An 18116-nucleotide genomic window follows, 5' to 3' on the forward strand; every position below is an offset into this window, starting at 1 on the left:
GTGTGTTTCTAAAAATTTGTCCATTTCCTCCTCATTTTCCAATTTGTGTGCATAAAGATTTTTGTAATATTCATAGATAATGTCATGTATCTCTGTGGCTTCAGTTGTGATTTCTCCTTTCATGTTCCTGATGGAAGTTATTAAAGATTTTTCTTTTCTGCTCTTGGTTAGTGTAGCCAGTGGTGTGTCTATTTTATTTATCTTTTCAAAGAACCAACTTTTTGTTTTATTAATTTCCCTTATAGTATTTTTGTTGTCTTTTTCATTTAATTCTGATTTGATCTTAATAATTTCTCGCCTTCTGCTGGGTTTGGGGTCAGTCTGTTCTTCTTTCTCCAGCTCTTTGAGTCTATTCATTAAGTTGTCTCTTTGTAAGTTGTCTGTCTTTTTCAAATAGGCATTTATGGAAATGAATTTTCGTCTCAGGACTGCTTTAGCTGCATCCCATAGATTTTGATAAGTTGTGTCACCTTTGTCATTTAATTCAAAGAATGTTTTGATTTCTGACTTAATTTCTTCCTTTACAAAATTGTTATTCAGGAGAAGGTTGTTTAGCTTCCATGACTTTGAGTAGGAATGAGAGTTCCTGTTAGGGTTCATTATTATTTTTATTCCATTGTGATCTGAGAAGATGCAGGGTATGATTTCTATTTTTTTAATTTTTTTAAGACTTGCTTTATGACCTAGGATATGGTCAATCTTAGAGAATGTCCCATGAGCTGATGAGAAGAATGTATATTCAGTGGATTTCGGGTAGAATGCCCTGTAGATGTCAGTCAGGCCCATTTGTTCTAGCATTCTGTTTAAGTCTACTATGTCTTTGCTTATTTTCTGCTTGGAGAATCTGTCCTGTGCTGTCACTGGGGTGTTAAAGTCTCCAACTATTAAAGTGTTGTTGTCTATCATTTGGTTTAGATCGAGTAGGATTTGCTTTATGAATCTGGGTGCGCCTAGATTGGGTGCATATATATTAAGTATGGTTATGTCTTCTTGTTGAATTGTGCCTTTCACCAGTATGTAGTAACCGTCTTTGTCTTTTATTACTTTTGTTGGTTTGAAGACTAAGTTATTGGAAATTAAAACTGCCACACCAGCTTTCTTTTGGCTACCATTTGCTTGAAATATCAAGTTCCATCCTTTTATTTTCAGTCTAAATGCATCTTTGCCGGTTAAGTGAGTTTCCTGAAGGCAGTAGATACTTGGTTTGTGTTTTTTTATCCATTGGCCCCGTCTATGTCTCTTGAATGGGGAATTCAGGCCATTGACATTTAGTGAGAGAACTGATAATTGGGACAGATTTCTGTTTATCTTATTGGGTAGAACTTCATTGCTATGTTTTCTCTCTTGAGCCATTGTGGCGGCTAGAATTTGATCTTTAGCTCTTGGGTGGTTTTACATTCGTGGGTCTTTGTTGTGATGATCCGTGTGTAACTCTCTTTTGAGTACTTCTTGGAGGGCTGGTCTTGTCTTGGTGAATTCCCTCAGTCCTTGTTTATCTGAGAATGTCTTAATTTCTCCTTCATATAGAAAGCTTAGCTTAGTTGGGTACAAGATTCTAGGCTGGGCATTATTCTGTTTCAGAAGAGTGAGAATGGGGCCCCAACTTCTTCTTGCTTGTAAAGTTTCAGTTGAGAAATCTGGCGTAATTCTAATGGGTCTCCCTTTGTATGTTACTTGTTTCTTTCTCCTTACAGCTCGAAGAAGGGTCTCTTTAGTGGATATTTTGGTCAGTCTGACGACTACGTGGCGTGGTGTTTTCCTATTTGCTATGAATCTACCAGGGGTTCTTTGAGCTTCTTGAACCTGTATATCTAAAGTTTTAGCAAGGCCTGGGAAATTTTCTTCTATTATGTCTTCAAATAGTTTATCCAGCCCTTGCTTATTATCTTCTTCACCTTCAGGGATGCCTATAACTCTCACGTTAGGTTTCTTCACATAATCCCACATTTCTTCAAGACTCTGATCTTTTTTCTTATTTCTTTGCTCTATCTCTGTGACTGTCTTATTTAATTGGAAAGAGTTATCTTCGATCTCTGAGATTCTGTCTTCTAGTTGATCTACGCTGTTCTTGAGACTTTCCACTGTGTTTTGTAGCTCCCTGAATAAATCCCTCATTTCTAGGAGTTCAGTTTGGTTTTTCTTCAATATGTCTATTTCTTTAGTGAATTTTTCTTCCAAATCCTGGAATTTTTTTGTGGTTTCTTTGCGTTGGATATCAATTTTTTCTTGTATATCATTCAGCTTATTTATAACCCAAGACTGAAATTCTTCTGGTAACATGTTGGTATTCTGAAACTGGCTTGTGCCAATTGGAGGAGAGTTGGTATTTCTCTTTGGGGGTGAGGTTTCCATTTGGTTTTTTGTGCTCCCCATATTTTTCCGCTGAGCCCTTCCAATCTGGCTCTATCATTAGATGTTTTCTCACAGCTTTAGTCTAGTTAACAGCACGTCTTATACTCTGTTCTTAGGCTGTGAAACAGTCTAGGTATGTTGCTTCCTTTATCTAGAGGGGGAGACTGTTGTGTGTTGTTTAGAGTTTTTTTCTATCTCAGTTGGGGGACTGCTTCTGATGGGTCCACCCCCAGAGGGTTGGCTTGACCTAAGACCAGTTTGGCAAGTTAAATCACTGTGTTGTGGACTTTCAGTTAGTAGGCAGGATTCACACTATTTGCAAGCAGAAAGCCTCTTCTTCCTCTCTTTTTCTTTTTCTTTTTTTTTTTTTCCCCCTTGTCTTTTGGTTCTTCCTCTGGATGTGTGGTTTCTGTCTCTTTCCGCAGGAAAGACACTGGCTAGGCGGAGGAGGCAGTGCCCTCACTCACTCAGTGCCCCAGCTGCTGCAGCTCCCACGGGCAAGGGTCTACACTGTCCCAGTGTTCCCAAGGTCCGGGCTCCACACTCTTGCGTCTGGGGAAGCACTCAGTGTTCACACCTGGGAAGGGGACCTGGAGAGGGTCTATGGATCAGGGGATGGAGCCTCCTGGGGAGCCGCCTGGCACCCTATGGCTCTGCAGCAGTTAGACCTTGGCCCGCACAATTGCTGCTGCCCACGTGCAGATCACTGGCACTGGGGGGCAATTTTCAGGGTCTGATAGGAATCAGAGCTGGGGTTCTGGAGCACTCAGGAGTATACAGTAGCTCCTGGGCCGGAGGGCCACCGGAAAGGAGAAAAGAAAAAAAAAGGAAAAAAGAAAAAAAAAAAAGAGAAACAATATGAATAACAAGAAGAAGAAAGAGAAAACAAGAAAGAAAAGAGAAAGAAAGAAAGAAAGAGCGAGATTTAAAAAAAAAAAGTCCCGCTTTAATATTTCACGCTCACGGCCCCTCGCCTCGGTGCAGGTCCGCGTCTGTCCCTTTAAGAGATCGGGCACCGGAAACCCGCCAGAGTGCAAGGTCCTTTCTGCTTAGCTGTGGGAACCGAGATGGCGACTGCGTGTCCGCAGGTCGGAGGCGCCGGGGCCCACAGCGGCTCCCCGGCCGGAAAGCCGCCGTAGGGGAAGAAAAGAGCAAAAAAGTCCCGCTTTAATATTTCACGCTCGCGGCCCCTCGCCTCGGCGCAGGTCCGCGTCTGTCCCTTTAAGAGACAGGGCACCAAGGAGACCCGCCAGAGTCCAAGCTCTCGCCGGCCTATGTCACCTGTCCTCGGAGCTCCACGTCTCCCGCGGTGATTCTGCACCAATTTCAGCCAGATCCCTGACTGAGTGGATGTGGGGGTCAGTGGGAAGATCAAGCCGCTTTGCTGTGGGGCTGAACCCGCCCCACTCGCCGGTGAGGCAGGTACGGCCTTCCCGCACTCCGCTGTCTGTTTTCCGTCCCGCACTCTCCAAATTATCTCGGTCTGATTTCCCACTCGCCTCTGTTTTTTCTTGTTCCCTGTGTCCCACGGTGATTCTCCGTGGGTTCACCCCACCCTTCCTGTGGAGGAGCAATCCTCTAGCATTGTGGCAGGTCCAGATCCATGCCTTCCTTTCCAGGAGCACAAATCCAGGAGGTCACCTCCACTCCGCCATCTTGACCCCCTCAGTAACCCATATTTTAAAAGAATTTTGGACTTTATTCCAAGGGCATTTGGGAAAGCATTTAGCAGTATTAAGTGGGGAAATGAAATGATCAGATTTTTTTTTAAAAAACTGTGGATGCATAACAATGTATTATATACTTGAAAATTACTGAGAATAGATTTTATTAATACTTGTTCTCACCACAAGTAAATGATAAGTACGTGAGGTAATGCATATGTTAATTAGCTTGATGTAGCCATTCCACAATGTATACGTATTTAAAAACATCATATTGTGTAATCAAGTGTATAAATATATACTCTTTCTATTTGTCAATTAAAAGAACAAATGATTTTTTAAAAGTATGGATGTAGCATGGATAATGAATTTGTTAGATGCAATAGTTGATGCAGGAAAACCATGTATGTCCGTGCTTCGTTAGTGTGCATATCTCCTGCTGATCTTAAAATACAGATTCCTATTCAATAAGACCTGGAATGGATCAGAGATTCAGGTTTTCTAACAGGCTGCTGCGGTGGTGGTCCATGGGACTATACTGTGAGTAGCAAGTACTTAGGAGACTCTTCAGTGTTCTAGGTGAGAGACGATGGTGGTTAAGAGAATGGATTCTAGAAAGCAAAAAACCTGTACTTTAATCTTTGTCCTTCCTACCACTTACTATACGTGTGCTTCTGGGAAAGTGTCCTAATCTCTCGGAGCCTCAATTTCCTCATCTGTGAAATGGGGACAATAATTCTTTTTGCAGATGGATGTTTTCAGTTTTCAATGAGGTAAGTAACACATTGAAAGCGCTTAATACAGTAACTGGTACTTTTCAATGGGAGCTTTTGATTTTACTTTTATTATTGTTAAAAAAATCAACAACAACTTTATGCATCCTGCTCCATATTTCTTTATTTATCATATTTTGAATGCTAAGTGGTATAGATTACCTTTGATTCTACTGTTTTTGTTTACCTCTCACATATGATGTCTGGAACTTCTTCAGTCCTTTGTAAAAACTTGAGTATTATGGGCACAGGGGAGAACTATCATTCCCTCACCTATTCTAAGTCATGGCTGAGGCCCCTATAACAAAAGACAGATTAAGAGAAAAGCATACAAATTTATTTATATAAGTTTTATGTGACAGAGGAAGAAAATGAAGGCCCAAAGAAATAGGTAAACCTGCGTATTTTTTTATGCTAGGTTTGATGAGGAAGTGGATAGTTGTGGAGAAGTATTGTTAGGTTTCAGTGTGAAATGTTGGTTCTTGGCATGCTCATGGCTGAAGAATGACCAGACACACCAAAGCAAGGCAAGCACGAAAATGAGGTTTATTGAGGAGAGAAAGATAGGATTATAGAGCAAGAGCAGGATATAGGTTTACAGAGCGTGACGCATATGCCACAGATGACGACTGGATCCATTGCAGCAAAGGGAGACTAAAAGGAAGGGCAAAAAAAAAAAAAAAAAAAAAAAAAAAAGAAAGAAAAAGAAAAAAGAAAAAAAAGAGCAGCACATTCAATTTTTATTTTTTTTCCTTTTTTCTTTTTCCACAGGAATCTGAAGGTGGGAAACTGTCTGGTGGTCTTAGATATCAACAAAAGAAAACTCCAAATTTGGTAAGATGAGTTAACGTATGAGGTGTCTAAAGCAAGAAAACGTTGAGGTAATAAGAAAAATGCAACAGTTATTTTGCTAATTTCCACAGAAACTATAACAGCAGCTATATTCACACAAAATAACAGAAATTCATAAGTTGTTACTAAAAATAATCTCTTTCACTGCAAAATAATAGTGGCCTAGAGCTGAGTTGGCTTGCTCACTTTCATACACATAACTACAAAACATCAGCATCTTCAAAAAATTCTCTCTCTTTTTTCTGTATATTTTTAGCTGTCCAGATCATTTCTTTCTATTTTTTAGTAGAGCCGGGGTCTCGCTCTTGCTCAGGTTGGTCTTGAACTCCTGACCTCGAGTGATCCTACCGCCTTTATCGCCCAGAGTGCTAGGATTACAGGCATAAGCCACCACGCCCGACCAATTCTCTGTTTTTGAAATTTATTTTCTAGGTTGAGAGAATTCTTTTTAAAATTAGAAATAATTGATAATGTATTTCTTACTATAGAATCAATTTTTATTGTTCAAAAACATAACTATATAGGTAAAAATTAGCCACAGAGATCACCATTAACCATATGGGTTGAGATTATTATATAGATATACACATAGACTGTGTGTGTCTCTGTGTGTGTATGTATATATAATTTATTTTTTATGTCTTTATCTGTATTCATTTTTCTTTCTCTTTTTATCTATTGCCTATCAAATATGGCCTTCATCACCCTGTGATGAATTTCTTTTCTTTTTTTAAAATATATATATATTTTTATTTCAGCTTATTATGGGGGTACAAAAGTTCAGGTTATGTATATTGCCCATGCCCCCCCATCCCCCTGAGTCAGAGCTTCAAGTGTGTCCATTCCCCAGACAGTGCACATCGCACTCATTATGTGGGTATACACCCATCCCCTCCCCCCACCCCCCACATCTGTCTGACACCCAATTGGTGTTATTCCCAAATGTGCACTTAGTGCATTTCTTTTAATATTTAAAATATTTTGACCCTAAGCTCCCATCTGGTATATTAGAATTTTTCTTTCTTTCTTTGTTTGGTCCAAAATCCTAATGGCTTTAAGTGATCCAAGAGATTGTACCTGGTTACAATTGTCCAGTGGGGGAAAATATTGAAAAATTTGATAATTCTACTGGCTCATTCTTTGCAGCTGTTGTTACTACAGTATTTAGCAGTTCGTACATATGAGAACAGATGGCTCGGTAGTCTGGGACAGACTCCTGTCCACTTTAAGTAATTTTGAAGTGATCTATGACAAGCCACCTGATAAGTGTGTAACAGAAAGAAAAAGAAAGTCTCCTCCTTCCTCCAGTGTTACACTCCCTATATCTGATGCATGCCACAGTGGACCTGGGCTCAAACATATCTTTGTTTTGGCACCTTCATGGATCCAGCAGCAATCAGTAGAAATCTAGCAGGAGGAACATGTCATATCAGGAACCAGTCTTCTTCCTTTAGTGAATCTCTCCTAGGCAGCTGGAGTCATGTTTCAAACTTCTCATCAAGAAAAATGGGTATCCCTTATTGGGGTAGGGGGTAGGTAGTGGGGCTGATGTTTCTTGTTGATGACATCAGTAAGGACCATCTTCATGTATAAGATATGCTGCAATAACTTTGAAATTCTTAGAAAAAGGGTCTAGTTCTTGATTCCATTCTTCTCAGAAGGCCCCATTTTTAATTGCCTCTTCCCCCCAAAACCCAAGCTCAACATAGCAATGTGTACACAATGAAGTTGGGACATAACCATTTGCCTGAGAAATTGGAAACATCAAACTGTCATCAGACCCCCAAATTTCCAGTTATAGCCTTATTTCTGATCAATGGATCCCTACTTACTCTATATTCATACAACGAAAAGGGCCACTGGAGTGATAATTCCCATTACAAAAAAAATCTACTCCAGTGTTTCTTAATGTTGTAATAGCTTGAAACATCTGAAATGATATTTTCTCTACCTCTAGAAAAAAAGTAATAATCTGCTTCACTAGGTATACTGTCATCTATATCTAGGGACTGAATTATATCTTTCCTTCAACCCCAAAACTCATAATGTTGAATCCTTAACTCCGAATGCCATGGTATCTAGAGATAGGGCTTTTGAGGAGGTAATTAAGGTTAAAGGAGGTGATAAGAGTAGAGTCCTAATCTGATAGGATTGGTGGTTCTATAAGAAAAGAAAGATCTCTCTCCCCCCTTCTCTCTACCCTCTGACCCCGACATACACAATCACATTGAGGAAAAGTCATTATAAGCAAATAGCAAGAAGGTAGCCATCTACAAGCCACAAAGAAAGCCCTCACCAGAACGCAACCATGCTGGCACGATGATTTTGGATTTCCAGCCTCTAGAACTTTGAGAAACTATTTTCTGTTGTTTAAGCCACTCAGTCTATTATATTTTGTTATGGCAGCCCAAACCAATTAATACAAATTTTGGTACCGAGAGTGGTATTAGAGGAACAGAATTTTAAGGGTGAGATTTGTGAATTGGTTCTGGGGTTTCTGAAAGTAATTCATTTTCTAATCTGATTACATTTAAAGATTATAAAGACTACTTCCAGCAGTAAAGAAAACACTGATAGTCCATGATGTGATCTAGCATTGGAGACCCACAGAATATCACAATTGGATACTCCTAATCAACCACATGTAAGTAGCAAGGAGTTGGATGATTATGTATATGACAGTTTTGAACATTTTGGTGTATTAGAGAATATAATGAGATTGGCTGGTTGCTTCTAATGTCATGGCGAAAGTGAGGAAAGAAAAACATGAGCTCTGGGATTACAATTTCCAGGTCAAGTGCCACATAAATGACCTAAAAACCTCTATGTGTGTCTTGAAGGAGACCTTTATTTCCTATAGCTCCAGGGCTGAGATTGCTAAAAATTAAACCCAGAATGTCATCCTGTGATTGGCTGAATTACAACACAAGTTGAACTCTAGGCCTTGTAGGGTATCTACTATTAAAGTGAAGCCACTGATTAGAAAAGAATGGGATCTTATAAGTTGGAATGCAGATGTGTGGGAAGACCCTGATGCTGCTGGGAAGATTGAACCCCTAAATTCTGATGTGTTCTTTGCCAGTGGAAGAGGCCTCTCTACCCCCAGAGGAAGTGGCTTCCCCACTCCCACTGAAAGATATTTCCCTTCTTCAGTAGAAGTGGCCTCCCTACTCACAGTGGTGGCAGCTTCCTCACTCCCAGTAGTATCAGCCTCTCTATCCCCTCAAGGGATTAACCCTGCATTACCTGAGGAAATTGTAATGGCCTCCCCTGAGGCAGTTGCTGTGCAAGATAATGTTGATTCTCCTCAGGACCAACTCCCAACATTCCTCTTTGTTTCTAGACCTATATAAAACTAGACTCAAGTCCCAGTAGACCTCTAAAGATGAGGTAAAAGGTGTGACCCCTGAGGAGGTATACTGAATTCCAAAAGGATTACTTAAGTTTTCTAATTAATGCAAGCAGAATTGGGAAACATGGGGAATGGATATTAGGGATGTGGGATAATGGTGGATGGTATATCAAGTTGGATCAGGCCAAATTTATTGATATGGGCTCAGTAACCAGAAATTCTGCATTTAATGTTGCATCTTGAAAAATTAGAAAGGGGCTCTGTTTGGTTAGTGAGCTGAAAGATGGCCCATAGTGAATAAATTGGAAATATCAGACTTGCCTGGGTATTATGCAGAGAAAGGGATTCAAAGGTTTAGGAGGATTCAAATGTTAAAGGGGATTTTCCATTTAAGACCTACTGCCTCACAATAGGAGGGTCTAAAAGGCATATCTTCCATCAGTAGTATGAGAAATAAATTTGTTAGGAGAGCCCCAGCATTCTTGAAGAGGTCTGTGCTTGCTCTTCTCTGTTAGGCCAGACTTCACAGTGGGGACTGTAGTCACTGAATTGTGAAACCTAAATGCAGTGGGAGTAATTGGATCCCAGGATGGCTATGGCCAAGTGGTGGCACTTGACCACCGAAGGAAAGATGAGCACGGTTACCACTGTGGATAGCAGAGTCAAATGAGCTATCAGAATAATCTGACTTGCACAGACTATAGCATTGGCTAATTGATCACGATGTTCCTAAAAATAAAATAGATAAGAAGTCTACTAAATTGTTACTTCATTTATATAAACAGAAAATTTCTAGGTCAAGTGAATAAAAGCCTAACCTGAATCATAAAAACAATCATGGCATCTCAATCAATTCCCAGGATTCAGCCAGTTTATGGACTCAGAACTCCTTGAATGAAGGGGAGGTCAGGTCCCCTTAAGGAAAGATCCCAGTACACTGACAAAAATGCCTACTGTTAGTCTTTCTTTCAGCCTTCCCTAAGGGGATTATGGCCTTTTATCAGGGTAACTGTGCATTGGGGAAAAGAATATACTCAGACCTTTTGGGGAATCTGGAACAGTGGCTCTGAACTGACACTAATTCCAGGAAACCCAAAATGTTACTGTGGTATTCTAGTCAGATGAAAGGCTTATGGAGGGTCAGGTGATCAATGGAGCTTTAGCTCAGATCCATCTCACAGTGGGCCCAGTGAGCCCCTGAACCCATCCTGTGGTTATTTATACACTTCCAGAATGCATAATTGTAATAGATATACTCAGATGCTGGCAGAATCCTCACAGGTGGTTCCCTTATCTGTGAAGTGAGGGCCATTATGGTGGAAAGGCCAAGTGAAGGCCACTAGAACTGGCTCTACCTAGGAAAATAGAAAACCAAAAGCAATACTGCATTCCTGTAATGATTGCAGAGATTAGTGCTACCACAAAAGGCTTGAAAAATGCAGGGGTGGTGATTGCCACCACATTCCCATTCAACTCTCCTACTTGGCCTGTGTAGAAAACAGAGGGATCTTGGACAATTTCAGTGAATTGTTGTAAGCTGAACCAGGTGGTAACCCCAACTGCAGTACTGTATCAGATGTGATTTCATTGCTTGAGCAAATTAATACACCTATTATTGTCTGGTATGTAGCTGGTAATTAGGAAAATGCCTTTTTCTCCATATAAGTTAATAAGGCCCACCAAAAGCAGTTTGCTTTTAGCTGGCAAGGACAGAAATACACCCCTTCGAGAACCAAAAAAGAGGCACAACATTTAGTGGGGCTGTTTTGATTTTAGGGGCAACATATACTTCATTTGGATGTGTTATTTTAGTCCATTTACTGAATAATCTTAAAAGCTTCTAGTTTTGAGTGGGGCCTAGACAAGATAAGGCTCTACAACAAGGTGGTGATGATGGTGAGGAGGGTTATGGTGAATAGGATAGTGTGATGGCTAATTTTATGTGTCAACTTGACTGGGCCATGGGGTGCCCAGATATTTGGTTAAATATCATTCTGGGTTTGTCTGTGAGGGTGTTTTTGGATGAGATTAACATTTCAATTGGTACACTGAGTAAAGCAGATTGCCTTTCCCAATAGGGTGGCCCTCACCCAATTAGATGAAAGTCTCAGTAGAACGTAAAGGCTGACCCTCTTGTGAATAAGAGGAAATTCCTCCTGCCTGACTGCCTTGAGTTGGGTCATTGGTTCTTTCCTGCATTCACACTTGAACTGAAACATTGGCTTTTCTTGTGGCTTGAGCTTGCTGACTTCTAGACTGTAACCTACACTATTAGCTCTCCTAGTTCTCAGGCCTTTAGACTTGGACTGGAACTACACATCATCTCTCCTGGGTCTCCAGGTTGCTGATTGCAGATCTTAAGACCTCTCAGCCTCCATAATGATATGAGCTCATTCCTTACAATCTCTATCTTTATCCCCATCTCTATCTATATTTAGATAGATAGATAGATCCTATTGGTTCCATTTCTCTGGAGAAACTTGATTAAAACATATCTATCTATCCAACACACACACACACACACACACACACACACACACACACACACACAGATACACATCATACCTGCATGTTTCATTCAATACACTGTGAGCAAACATCTATGTTAATATTTTATAGTCTCATCTGAAGTGGCTATATTATCTTATAGATGTGTCCTGATTTTGTTTTTAAAAACAAATATTATCTGTAGACAGAAGACACTGTCAAGAGAATGAGAAAACAAGCTACAGGCTGGGAGAAAATAAGCTACAGGCTGGGAGAAAATATTTGCAAAAGACATATTTGATAAAGGACTATTATCAAAAATATTCAAAGAACTCTTAAAATTCAACAATAAGAAAACAAATAACCCAATTAAAAATGAAGAAAAGGTGTAAACAGACACCTCACCAGAGAGCAAATAAGCATAATAATTCTCAACACCATGTCACTAGGGAATTGTAAATTAAAATGAGATATCAATTCACACCTAGAATAACAAAGTCCAAAACAATGACAACATCAACTGTTAGCAAGGATGTGGAGGAAGAAGAACCTCATTCATTGCTGGTGGAAATGCAAAATAGTGTAGCCACTTTGAAATAGAATTTGGTGGTTTCTTTAAAAATTAAACACACTCTTATCATATGACCCAGCAATTTCACTCCTTGGTATTCAACCAAATGAATTGAAAACTTACATCCAAACAAAAATGTGCACACAGATGTTTATAGCAATTTTATTTATAATAGTCACAACTTGGGGGCAACAGAGATGCTCATCGGTATCTGAATGCATAGATTGGTACATTCAGGGAATGTAATATTATTCAAAGCTAAAAAAAGGAGCTGTCAAACCATGAAAACACATAGGGGAACCTTAAGTGCATGTTATTAAGTGAAAAAAGCCAATCTAAAAAGGCCATATACTATATGACGCCAACTATATGACATTCTGGAAAAAGAAAAACTATGAAGAAATTGAAAATATCAGTGGTTTCAAGGGATTGGAGGGGAAGGAAAGATGAATATGCAGAACACAGAGGACTTTTAGGGCAGCTAAACATTCTGTATGATACTATAATGTTAGATATTTGTAATTATATATTTGTCAAAACTCATAGAATGTATAAGAATGAATGAACTCTAATGTTAACTATGAACTTTGGGTGATAATGATGCTTCAGTATAGATTCTTCAGTTGTACCAAATTTACCACTCTGATGCTGAGATGTTGATAGTGGGGGTGGCTGTGCAAGTGTGGGGGCAGCAGGTATATAGTAACTCTCTGCACTTTATGCTCAGTTTTGTTTCAAACCTAAAACTGCTCTAAAATTAAAGTCTATTAAGAATAAAGAACAAAACACATACCTAATTATTAAATTCACACTCATTCTAGTTTTTACTTTAATAAATTGACATTTTTTGTAACTAAATTTTTACATACATCTTTGTTTAGTTTTTTTTTATGATATATTTCTAAGAAAGGAGTTGCTAAGCCAAAGGGATTTTTTTTTTTATAATTTGCCACATTGCCTGCCAGAAGGTATATATGAATTTAAATTCTGACCAGAAGTTTAGGAGGGTTTATACTGCTCAAAACCCACAAATTTAAAGCTTTCTCAAATTTATATGCTAAAAGCTTTGGCTTAATTCATTCTTTAAGTTTATGTGCTTTTTCAGCCAACATGAGTAGCCACTATTTTTAACAGATATTCTTCAGCTAGTTTTTGGTGATTCCTACCGTCGAAAAGAAACTTTATTTATACATTATTCTTTTTTAAATACATTATTCTTGATTGATTTATATTTACGTGCTTTATAGATGGTGCCAAAATTTGTTTCTATTGAGATCAAAGTTGACCAAAAGTCAATGTTTTAAAAACTATTCTGCCAGTGATTCAAGTACAGAATACTTTTTATCTAACACATATACCGCTCCCCCCACACACACATGCAAACTCACTCATACTTATGAGAAACAAAAGTTTTAAGAAAAAATTTCCTCACTACATGGGATACACTATGATCTTTTCTATCCGGTTTCATTTTAAAAATACTGATTGTACTAAACCTATTTTGTGAACCTACTAATGGGATGAAAATCACATTTAGAAAAATATTGTCATAAACGTCAGTCTTACAGAAATTAAGTTAGGACATAACTCTACCAATCTATCAGTTACTAAAGGGGAGATACTCCATCGAAAAGCAATAAAATGAAGTAGAAGACAATGATTTCCAGTTCCAGATAATTTCTTAAACACATCCATTTATGGACTTTCTATCCCAACATTCCAATGAAATGACAAGTGGGGTATAAAAATAAAATCAACTACACCTGAAGACTGCCATCAATAGAAAAGAACAGGGAGGAATATATGGAGGGTATAAAGTAGATGGAAATAGATAAGTGATGTAATAATATTGGAGCTTCATATTTAGCCATCTCAAAAAGGTAGATATTTGGACCTATAATAGATGATTGTCCCCATAACTCCAAATAAACCTAAGATCAAAGGAAGCATGGGCTAGAAGAAATAGTTTATAAATAATGGGCCAATTAATCTTAGAGTGGAATACCTGTGCCAATCCTGCTTCTTAGAAGGAATAATTCTGGAATTTTCCTACAGGCTAATGCCACTAGTAAAGCACTTAAAAAGGGACATTATAATATGAAAAACTCTCAGAATAAGTGTTGATTTCAAATAAGTAGGGTCTAGATAATGTTTAAGTTCCAAGTGGATGGTAGACCCCCATGTAGAAAATAAACTACTTTTACATTCCCTGCCAGATGCACATCTTCTCTTCTCTACTTCACAACTACTAGAACCCTGGCTTGTACAATTAAAATTTGCATAAATAGACCAAGAGGATAATGATTGTCAGTTAGCCTGAGGAAATACACTTTAGCAATTACTTTAATTTAGAGCCTTATCTACAAATATGAACAATTAAGAAGTAACTCAACATTTTAGGAGAACAAATGTAAGAATCAACAAAAAATAAGAACTAACCTCCTAAGAAAGCAATTAATATAGAACATAGAAGAACAAATTTAATAGGAATACTTAATAACTTTAGAGAAATTTGATTCTAATGCATAATGCAGTTCAGAAGTCTTTGAAAAAAGAGAAAAAAATTTAAGCACTTGGAAATTACTAAAATTTAACAACTGACTCAATAATTAGAAAATTTGTTAGTGTGTCTGAGAAAAAATCAATATGTAAAAGTCAATAAACTTTTTATCAAGTAAAACAGCAACCAGGTAGACTATATCATGGAATACAAATTCCATTTACAATAAAAATAATGGCAACAAAAATTAAATGCCTAAGAATAAATTTAACAAGAATGTGTATTAACCTTATAAGATAACTCCAAAATGCTAATGATGATGACCAAAGAACAATTGAATAAATGAAAAGGCACTCCCCAAGTTTGGATAAAAGACACTTATTCTAATGATTTAATTTCTCCTTAAATTAATCATACTTTTAATATAATCTAATAAAAATGTTAATGTGATGATGGTGACATCAGCACGATGGCAGAATAGAAAGTCCCAGCCATCATTCCTTTACAGAAATTGACCTAACAACAATGTATGGAACAAAATATCTTTATGAGAAATCCAGAAACAAGAAATTATAGTACTCCAGTTGAGTATAAAGCCTAGAACAGCTATATTGAAACAGGTAAGAAGAATTATTTTACTTTACCATAACTGCTTCTCTCCCAAGGTAACACAGCTGAGCTCAGCTTATGATTTTTCCCTTGCAGAGAGAAGTGGAGAGAAAAGTGGAATATGCTCCTATATTCTGGTTTTTCAGAGGGCTACCCAATGAACTTTCTGTCTTGCCTGACATGGAGTGCTAATGAAACTGTCATAGTCTGAATGCCTGGAAGTCACTGAAGGCAAGGAGATCTGGGAGTGGCTTGCTATAGCATCCGAGGGCCTATAGACAAAGGCTGTCATGGCTTGGCACAATCAGAAGAAGGTGTCTTACTCATGGTATCCCCCACAGGAGTGAGGGAAAAGAGCGGAGGAGAGTTTGCATCTGGAATTCCAGCTTTTCAGAGAGCTGCCTGAAGGACTGGTATCTGTCTGTCTCACCAGATTTGGGGCACAGATGTGAAATTGGCGTGCAGTAGATGCTTGGGGTCCACTGAGAACAAAGGAAAGCAGGGTGGCAGTAACTGCAGTGTTGCAGATAGACACTAGAGGGAGCAAGAGATTATGAACTCTAGGAAAAGAAACCACCAAACTTCTCCAACTGGGAAATTTCATGCATAAGCCCAAGAAGTTGCATTCCCCTGCCCCACATCCCCCCTAAAAGGTTTCATAGGCCCCCAGAACCCCATAACCTGTACCTAAGTGGGTGGTGAAGGTATTCCCCTGTATCAAGCCAGTCTGTAAAGACAGAGAGATTTTTTTTCAAATGCACAAACCTCAGCCAAAAAAACAAACAAACAAAACAAAAACCACAAGGCGCATAAAAAAAATGGAAAAATAGCCTAATGAAAGCAACAAAATAAATCACCAGAAACCAACCCCAAAGAAATTGAGAAGTATGGGTTACCTGATAAGAATTCAAAATAATTGTCTTAAAGAAGCTCAATGATCTATAAGGGAACACAGATGATAAAAGGAAAATAGGAAAACAATTAATGAACAAAATTAGAATATCAACAGATACATAAATTATAAAAAAGAACCAAACTGATTCTGGAGCTGAAGAATACAATAACTGGATTGAAAAATTCACTAGAAATCTTGAATATCAGACTTTTTCAAACAAAAGAAAGAATCAGTGAACTTGAAGACAGGTCAATTTTAATTATCTATTCAGAGGAGCAAAAGAAAAAAGAATGAATAAAAGTGAAGAAAGCCTAGGGAATTATGGGAAATACCATTAGGCATGCCAATATATGCATTATAAGGTTCAAAACGGAGAAGAGAGAAAGGGATAGAGAGCTTATTTGAAGAAATAATGGCCCTAATTAAATCTGAGGAATAAATTGGCCATCCAAATACAAGAATCTCAAAAGACTCCTACAAGGATTAACTCAAAACAAACAAAAGATTCCATAATCAACTATGTAAAGTAAAAAAAAAAAAGAAAAGGGAATCTTTTTCTTCAAATTCTTTCATGAGGTTGAGAGAGAGTGAGAATCTTGAAAGCAGCAAGAGAAAAGAAACTTGTCATGTACACAGAACCTCCCATAAGTTTATGAGCAGATTTCACAGCAGAAACATTACATGTCAGAGAGAGTGGAGTAATATATGCAAAGCATCAAAAACAAAAACAAAAACAAAAACAAAAACCCTACAAACTAGCAGTACTATATCTGCCAAAACTGACCTTCAAAAATGAAGAAGAAGTAAAGACTTTTTCAAATAAATGATAGATAAGGGAATTCAGCACCACTAGATCTGTCTTACAAGAAACCCTGAAGGGAGTCCTGCAAGTTCAGATGAAAGAATGCAAAGCAGCAACACAAAAGTATATAAAAATATAAAGCCCACTAGTAAAGGCAAATATATACAAGAATATGGAATATTGTAATATGGTAATGATGGTGCATAAAACACTTTAAATTTTAATATAAAATTGAAAAGACAAAAGCATAAAAATAACTATAAGTATAAATTTATGATAAACCATAGAAAATATATAAAGATATAATTTATGGCATCAATAACATAAAGTGGGGGGGTTGATGTAAAAGAGTTTTTGTGTATGAATGAAATTGTCCATTTAAAATAGATTCTTATAAAATGTTTTATGTAAGCCCTATGATAACCACAAAGAAAATATCTACAGAAGATACACAAAAGAAAATGAGAAAGGAATCAAAGCATATCAATATAAAATATCACTGAAATACAAATGAAGGCAGCAAAAGAGCAAAAGAGAGACAAAATAGCTACAAGATAGAGAGAAAGCAATAAACAAAATGGTAATAATAGTAAATCATTCCCTATCAGTAATTACTTTAAATATAAATCAATTAAACTCCCCAATCAAAAGCCACAGACTTACTATATATAAAAACAAATGTGGCTACATAGTGTCTACAAGAGACTCACCTTAGATATAAAGACATACATCAGTTGAAAATGAAAGATTGGAAAAAGATATTCTATATAAATGGTAACCAAAAGACAGCAGGTGTGGCCATACTTATATCTGACAAAATAGACTTGAAGTCAAAAACTGTCAAAAGAGACAAAGAAGGACTTTATATAATAATAAAAAGCTCCATTCACCAAGAAGATACAATAATTATAAATATATATGTTTCAAAAGTCAGAGCACCCAAATATAAGAAGCAAATATTGACAGCATTGAAGGAAAAAATAGATAATAACACAATAATAGTACAATATTTAAATACCCAACTTTCAATGAGGGACAGAAAAAGCAGGCAGATCAATAAAGAATCATAGAACCTAAAAAACACTACCAAACAATTGCACCTTACAGACATATACAGAACATTCCTCCCAATAGCAGTAAAATATATATTCTTCTCAAGTGTATGTGGAACATTCTCCAGAATAGATCACAGATTAGGCCACAAAACAAGTCTTAACAAATTTAAGAAGATCGAAATTATACCAAGTATCTTTTCTGAC

The sequence above is a fragment of the Lemur catta genome, chromosome X (genome assembly GCF_020740605.2).
Source record: "Lemur catta isolate mLemCat1 chromosome X, mLemCat1.pri, whole genome shotgun sequence".
Taxonomy (NCBI): Eukaryota; Metazoa; Chordata; class Mammalia; order Primates; family Lemuridae; genus Lemur; species Lemur catta.